The sequence below is a fragment of the Anguilla anguilla genome, chromosome 18 (assembly GCF_013347855.1).
Source record: "Anguilla anguilla isolate fAngAng1 chromosome 18, fAngAng1.pri, whole genome shotgun sequence".
Taxonomy (NCBI): Eukaryota; Metazoa; Chordata; class Actinopteri; order Anguilliformes; family Anguillidae; genus Anguilla; species Anguilla anguilla.
In genome coordinates this window covers 21,600,779-21,608,507 of record NC_049218.1, presented here as the reverse complement: position 1 = coordinate 21,608,507, position 7,729 = coordinate 21,600,779, and the positions used below count along the sequence as shown (strand labels likewise).

Here is a 7,729-nt window from a genome sequence, read left to right as displayed (position 1 = left end):
CTCTGCTTGTGGCTCCTGTAATCTGGTAATTTTCCACTAGCCACTGAGGGGAGTGGTTCGGTTGGACGCATGGGGCAAGGTAGAAGGGCGATTCAAAGGCAAAAAAGCACGTTTTCGCGAATCAAAAAAGAGTGATATATGCTAATCACCACCTATAAACTGGCATATATTGCAGCGGTTGTATAGTATGATCTAAAATACCGCGTGGACCACAGGGTGAATGCTGAAATATGTGCGTTTTTGACAGGTCACGTGATACAGCACGCCACTTGATGGAAAAATACAAGACTTTGGAGAAGCCAGACATCAAGCTCTCTTGCTACAGCGCAGGAATGGAAGGGAATATGACCGAGCACGGTGTATTATAATATTCTGTTTTTGGTGTGTCTGATTTACTGTCTTTAATTGTATTTACAGACTTAATTTACCTCTGAAAGCAGGCATACAGTGCACTTAACGATAAAGCTAAACTGAAAATAGATTGATTAAAACTGAAAAGTAGACTGCACCAGTTGTGGTAATTTTCTTTGGCTGCTTGCAGTCAGTGACGCGGATAAATTCTATTTTTAGTTCTGTTACTACATGCAAAAATGCAAATTCAAGTACATTTTATTATATCAAATATTTATTTTTTAAATTTAGTTTTTAAAGTCGATTTTACTTAAATGTATATCATTTTCATTTGTTTATTTTATTACGTTTGTGCACATAATATTATGTGCATCTTGTGTTCGACCAGTAAAATATTTTACCTAAGAGTATTCGTTTGATTGAATCACTTTAAGCGCGAATGCATGACCTAAGTAAAGCAATGTCATTATTTCCAACAGGGGAAAAAAACGAATGGCAGACTAAATGTAGGTGGATTAAGCCTCAGGAGTCCGAGTCATACTTCAAATTTAGAACATGTCCACCATAATGTTAACACAGCAAGAAAGGTGACTCACACCAACCCTATCATCATGATTCATCATTCATAATTATTGTTGACTTCTTTTGCTGAACATAACTTTTGCTTAAGTGGACAAAATACAGGGCAGATTTCCCAGACATTGATTAAGCCTAGTCCTAGACTAAAATAAAAAAATTAAAAAAAATATCTCCACTGCTAGACTGCCAGGGCTGCTAGACTTAATCCTTGTCTGTGAAACCAGCCAATAGGGTTCTCTGCAGATTCCTGTCTCTATGGCAAATAAATACATAACTTGATTGATTGGGGCAATGCTGCAAGCTGTCTCAGTTGCTAGGGAAGGTGTTTTCTTCTATTCATAAAATTTTTAAAAACAGTTTGTGGAGAATGTCTTTCCTACTTAACCAGCAAGGTTGGAGTTGTAAGTACTCAAGGTTACCTTAAATGACCTAGGGCCTGATGATAAATCTGAGGCTGACCTGAGTGCTGTTTCCTGTGAGAGTAACAGCATAAAGCAGACCAAGTTCAGGGTTCATTATGGTTTAGTGTGTTAGTAATGACCCCTATCTATGCAACCATGTGGTAATATTTCATGGCATATGTCTAGTAAAAATTTTCAGTTAACTATTTTGATCAACTACTTGACTGTTCACCCCTAATTCAATGCATCTGTCAGAGTCTTAACATTTATGTGGACTGCCACTTATTACATTGATTAATAAGCAAGGGTCTGCTTAAAGTAAGATACTTTTGCAGGTGGAATGGAGGATTTTACAGTTTTGCAGGAATCTGAAACACTAACTAAATTTAGCATGTATTTTAAAGAAGGCTGCTGGCTGTGCCTTCTGTAACATAAATATGGAGTCCTGCTATACTTACTGCTGTCCACAGCTCTGTTCTGTATGCAAAATAACAGAAAGGAGAATTCAGTATAGTATGAATAATCATGTGAAATTCGGCCTTGTGATTCAATGCACCATTATAACTGTTTGTGCCAGGGTTCTCAGGCATGACAAAAGCTGATGCCTGTGTGCAAATGTAATTATTTAGGGCATTGTGTCATTTTGACCACTGTATGCATTATTGTCTCTACTACAGTTATCTAAGGAGTGAACTTTGGCACTTGTAATATCACATGCATGGAAATAAGTATGCAGTTGGCAATTTATTATTTTTTTAAGGGTAAAATGTATCTGAACAACATGGAGGATGGTGACCAACAGACTGCACTGTTAGTCTCAAGTCTCATTGTAGCACTGTGTGAATTAGCATATTTATATAATGTTAATATTCATTTCACCCTGCTAAGTATTCAGCTAATGTAATTAAAACTAGGTACCTCAAATTACTTAGCTTGATCTGGCAGGGAAGCCCAATACATTGCTTGCCAAACTAGCCCTAGGTCTCGTTATTTGCAACTGATGTTAGTTCAAGATTTAAGACAAGCACTTAATACACAGTGCTTTCTTATATCGCTCCTTCTGTTTTGGCTTTTAACAGAGATGCTGTTCTTTTTTTTCACTATGTCAGCACAAATGTAAATCACAGAGCTGGAATTTGTGAAGTTTGAAAATAGCCTGGGTCTGTTGTTTTTTGCTCTCATGAGCCATTAATGCTCTGTTGTCTCCGGGGGCTATAGCTCAGTGTCTCATAGTGCAGGCATTGGTTGTTACACTCATGTGAGAATGGAAGCGAGGTGCACTGGATCTGGCCGGCCAAATCTTGTTCCGTCTGGCCCTGGCTAGCCATTTACTGTACATTGCCATTACATCAGACCAGGGGGGGTGACCTCAGTATGCGCTTGCTTCAAAGCTTTATTTTGCAACTTGCCAAATGAGCATTCTTTACTCAAGTGTGTGAGAAGTGCCTCCAGAGTAGCAGCAACAGTGAGAGTTAAACGGTCACCTCAGTAACAGTTTGTGATGACTTTCGTCAGGAAACATTAAGATGAGAAATGGTCCTCGGTATTTCTTGGTGAATCATTATATAAGTTTAGGACTGAAAAATGGTTACTGCTGAGTGAATGAGACTATTGAACTTGCAACATTATCATGTTTTTTGACTGCTTTTGCAGACAGTGCGCTTTAAGAAAATTTCACTCACTCACTTGAATATGAAGGAACTGAATTTTCATACAGCAGATTTTCCCCAAAGAATTAAAGCTACATAAATTATATAAGCAGTTTGTTGACAGGGAGGTCAAGCTTTTCACAGTGGCCCGAGAGAATCACTGATGTTATGTAATTGGAGTGACTGTGTGCACAGTTCCAAAGGGATCTGTAAAACATATATTCTTGGAAACAGCACCACCTTGTGCCCCAAAGCACACTGCACCTTCCCAGGTGCTGGGTGCTCACTGATCAGGGCGTTGACCTTCACTCAAAGCAAGTATTTTAGAGCTTCCTAGACTAGTCAACAGACAATTTAAAGATGTGTGGACCATCCTGTTATAGAATGGGAGGTAGTGATAGCAATCATCCAGGCCAGCTTAAAACCACACATGGGCTGGTTCTTCCTTTCTCTTTAACATTGTAATGTCACCCTAAACTGGTAACTTTTTCCCTGAAACCATACTGCACTTTTGTAATGCAATTTATATTTGTTACTTTCTAGGTACTGTTAGTATAGGCAGTGGAGTACACCTGATCTTTCATGCACGTGGGAGAGATGAGGTTATATTTTCAATAGGTTAGAGGTATACTTTTTTCAATGATAAAGACCTCCATATGGTTGAACGTGTCACCTTCATTCTCACTGAAATGCTAAACTGGAAAATAATGTTCACCATATGGTAATTAGGAACAAAGTGTTATAAGACAATTGAGAGTTACAAAGGAACTTGGAAATCTTGTAGAAGACTGTCATCTTAGATAACAAGTGAGTTATCTACATTATGTAACTCTTGGCAGCAATTATATTAAGAGCTCTGAGATCTAGCATGGTTAGCATCTTGGAATACAATTTTAATAATTTCTTTCCACGTTGTTTAAATAAAAAATGCACCAACTGAACAATTTCTGTATATTAACTCATATGTTAACAATCAATTAGTAATTGAATCAATGAGTCATAAAACACATTGCCTGCAGAAATCAGAAGAATACCAACATTCTTAATTGCCTTGATAAGCAAAACTTATAAAGTTTTGTGGTTAAAAGTCTGGCAGGGGTTTTGAGTAAAGAACATTTTCAAAAATTATGAAGTTTAAAGCCTTGATCCGTCTTGACTGGGGAACTTTGTCCAGCGAAGTGATTAGTGCCATCTAGTGCTTAGACTGATACACAATAGAGCAACACATAATTCTGACACAGCAGGTGGTAAGAGTCAGGTACAGTAAATATAACCACACAGCTTGTATTTATTTAGCCAGCTTGCCATGAAGAAACCGGCAGTCAACCTTCAGCATTTGGAACGTGTCTGATGCTCTTGTCAATCATTTTGCCTGATTTCAGGTTTCTAGCCACTTAAGTGCTCTGTGGAAATCTAAAGCACTCAGTGTGATCTCTGAAATGTAATCTCATTAAGCTGCATGTGACCCCGAGTGCCACATACTGAGAGGATTGTTAGCCTGCCGTTTCAAACGATCGTCGGTGTGATAAAACCAGACCCCCGTGCGACCTCAGAATAGGTGCCTAGTGGAACTCTGACAAGGAAAGAAGCCGCTGAATTGTGGCGCATTGTCGTGAAGTGTGGTATAATCTCTGGACTTGTGCATAGTGCTTTTGGGATTTGGTCCTACATGAGAGTCCGTTCCAATTCCAGGTCTTCCTCAGTTCCGTCTGGTTCATTCCACTCGAAATTCAATCCATGGTTCAATGAAATTCAGAGGAATTCATTAAGCTAAATCGTTGTGATGTTTCGTTGAAATGAATATACAGATACATTCTTTTGTCCGCTGTCTTCAGTTTTGTGACCCGAATTGACAACCAATTGCCGTCCTGTGTGCAAGAAGCAATCGCATATCGAGGAATCGATAGCCGCAGACGCATAAAGTACTACACATTTAAAATGTGTTAAAATTTTTGAAACTTGAATTGTGTAACCCAGGGATGGTTGTGGCACTAAACAACTGACTGGACTGTTTATTCAAGCAGCCGTCCCTGCTGGAAGTAATAATCACCAGTTTCACTATTGTTTTTTCTGGAAATGCAATACGTTGCACAATGACATCCCCTGGCTAAAATAAAGCAGCACCGATGCTGCGATGGCTTGGCTCCAGTCCCGTGGTGCAGAGGGCAGGAAATGGCTGCGCATTGGTCCTGTGCGCCTTCAGTCAGATCACATGCGGTATTGGGAAACCTGGGTTGTTTTCTCCAGAGCCCAGTTTGTATTCTCCTGCTCTTGAATTCAATTCCTCTGTCTTTTATATCAAGGGACGCCAGCCCTGGTCTCGGAGAGCCATTGGTTCTGCTGGGCGACTTTGTTTCCCTCCACTTCAATTATTAATTACAGCAGCTGAGTACTCAGTTAACTCATCTCACCTGGTTTCTGGGCATGAATTTGTTTGTGATTTTAAGAAAAACTCAGTAGACACCATCGTCCCCCGGGATCAGGGTTGGCAACGCCTGCTCTACAGGATACTGCAATTACTGTAAATGGTTCTGCTGTTTCTGTTTCTGTTTACTGATGCTAGAAACCCCTGTCAACAAAGGTAACCGTGCTGAAAATCTCTCAGCTGATTGCAGGTTTCCAACAAAAGGGTGTGGCTAATGGCACAGGTAATTAAACATCTTTCCGTGAAATGAGAGGAGAGTGAGTGGGTTCCCCTACACAAAAAAAGACTGGGGGCTTTGTTGTAGGGTAAGAACATTAAAACCACATTGCCCCGTGTGGGTAAGCGGCTACGGGTACAGAGTGTCCCTATATCAGACGAAACACAGTCCCTGATTGGTCAGCTCAACTGCTCCATGCGTCTGCCAGTGCATTTTGTGTATGCGGTTATACGTTTAACATTGTATGCCCTTGGACCCCTGCCCGGGTGTTTGCCTCCAATCGACACGGACCACATAAGGAGCCAGTCGAATTGGCCAGTCTGAAGCAGCAAAACTCGTTCCAGAGCAGCCTGCCAGCATGCAAGCATACCTTTCTTCCTGACTGTCCTCTGGGATCTGTATCTAGGCAACCTGCCATCAGGAAACAAAGAGGCACTGAGGTCGGTACATATAGTACCTATTCCAAAACACATACTGTACCGCGCCTCCCATGGGCCGCCTTGATCAACCCCTGTTCCATCTGCTTAATTCTTTGTTAGCCGGGCTATCCTGACCTGTGGTGCGGATTATGTGTTGAAAGAAGAAATCCCAATGCATGTCAGGGATCTGGAGGTACTTAGAACTTAGCAGTTTAATGTTGTTTAGCGTGTGTAATAAGATGTTAATGAACGCAGTGGAAATGGTGGAATGGAAATTTGTTCATTCCAGAAAATATGATTTTTTTAAAAACTTGTCTTCGGCGGAAGAAGTGTCAATCCTAGTTACGAATGTGTCATGAGTTGTTATGAAAATTACAAATAAAATTATTTCTAAAATGTCAATTGTACATTTGTTTTTAAAACTCTGTCTGGTTGTTTGCTGCAGAGAGTCTGGAACACTTTTTGGATGGAAAGTAAAAATGTATCATCATGTAAAAATGTACTGCCATTCTGTTTTCTTTGGTGCCTTGAGGACAGAGGTGGAGAGTACAGGGGTCAGAAAGTAAAAGTCCTGCCATGTGTTTCTTCCACCCATTAACTCAGCCAGCTGATTTCTCTAATTAGTTCTACCTCCTGCCTGAAACATTATGCTCGTTAGAAAATCCAGATGATTGGAACAAAATACTGAGGAGGACTTTTACTTTCAGAACCTGTATTTTCCACCTCTGTTTGGGGATAGGAGTAGCAGACGGATTTCACCTAGAAAAGATTTAACAGTTCAACAAAAGATAATACTGAAATATGCAGATGACATCACAAGTGCTTTTGTTAAAGCAGTGACATGTGGCGTGAAGAATTTAATTTCTTTTGCCCCTGGCAACAACAGCAGGAGGGAAAATGGTTATAAGGAAACGAGCAAAATGAGCAGATTGTGAGTCTAAAGCAAAGAGAGTACGTGCTCAGTGTGGTTTTCACCCCTGTGAAACCGGTTCCCTGCACAGCCACCACAATTTCCCTGCATCCTTCCTTCTATAATGCAGACTTAACACTGTTCCTCTTCCTGAACCTCGGGGCCTTTTCCTTTTTCTTGACTGGCCTGCACAGCGCCCTGACCTCATCCCCATCCAACACCTTAAAGGTCAGTTGGAAAGGCAACAATTGCCCAATCAGCGCTCGACCTCACTAATACTCTTCTGGCTGAATTGAACCAAATCCCTGCAGCAATGCTCTAGTATATCTTTCTAGTATAAAGCCTTCCCAGAAGAGTGGAGGTTGTTATAATATCCACTCCATATTACTGCCCATAATTTTGGATAAGATTTTGGATGTGAGGTGTCCATGTACTTTTGGCCATGTAGTGTAGATAATTGTTTCAGCTGATTGTGAATTAATATCATGCACAGTTTGCTATGTGTGGATATAGGTGCCGTCGGATTGCACTTTTTGAGATCATCTTTCTTGCACTTGAAACAGCATATGCCTTTGGAGAGGAAATAGCAAATTATCTGTTTATATGGAGTTTTTGGAGAAGAATGAACAAATTATGTATTACTGATGGTCGGTTTGTCCCGAACTGTAAATCAAAATGGTAAAACACAAAACAGCTTTTATATGGAGCATTTTTAAATGAAAGAATTAAGTTGGCTTTACATAGTTTTGGCAAGTATTGTGTCCTAAATATAACATAG

The 7,729-nt window shown here is 40.2% G+C and overlaps 1 long non-coding RNA gene across 1 annotated transcript; it reads left to right on the top strand.

The window, feature by feature from the left end:
* Positions 1–43: 43 nt before the first annotated feature.
* Positions 44–508, top strand: LOC118218054. Its single transcript, XR_004763355.1, has 2 exons — positions 44–79; positions 248–508. It is a non-coding gene; the product is annotated as an uncharacterized LOC118218054 (long non-coding RNA).
* Positions 509–7,729: the final 7,221 nt, after the last annotated feature.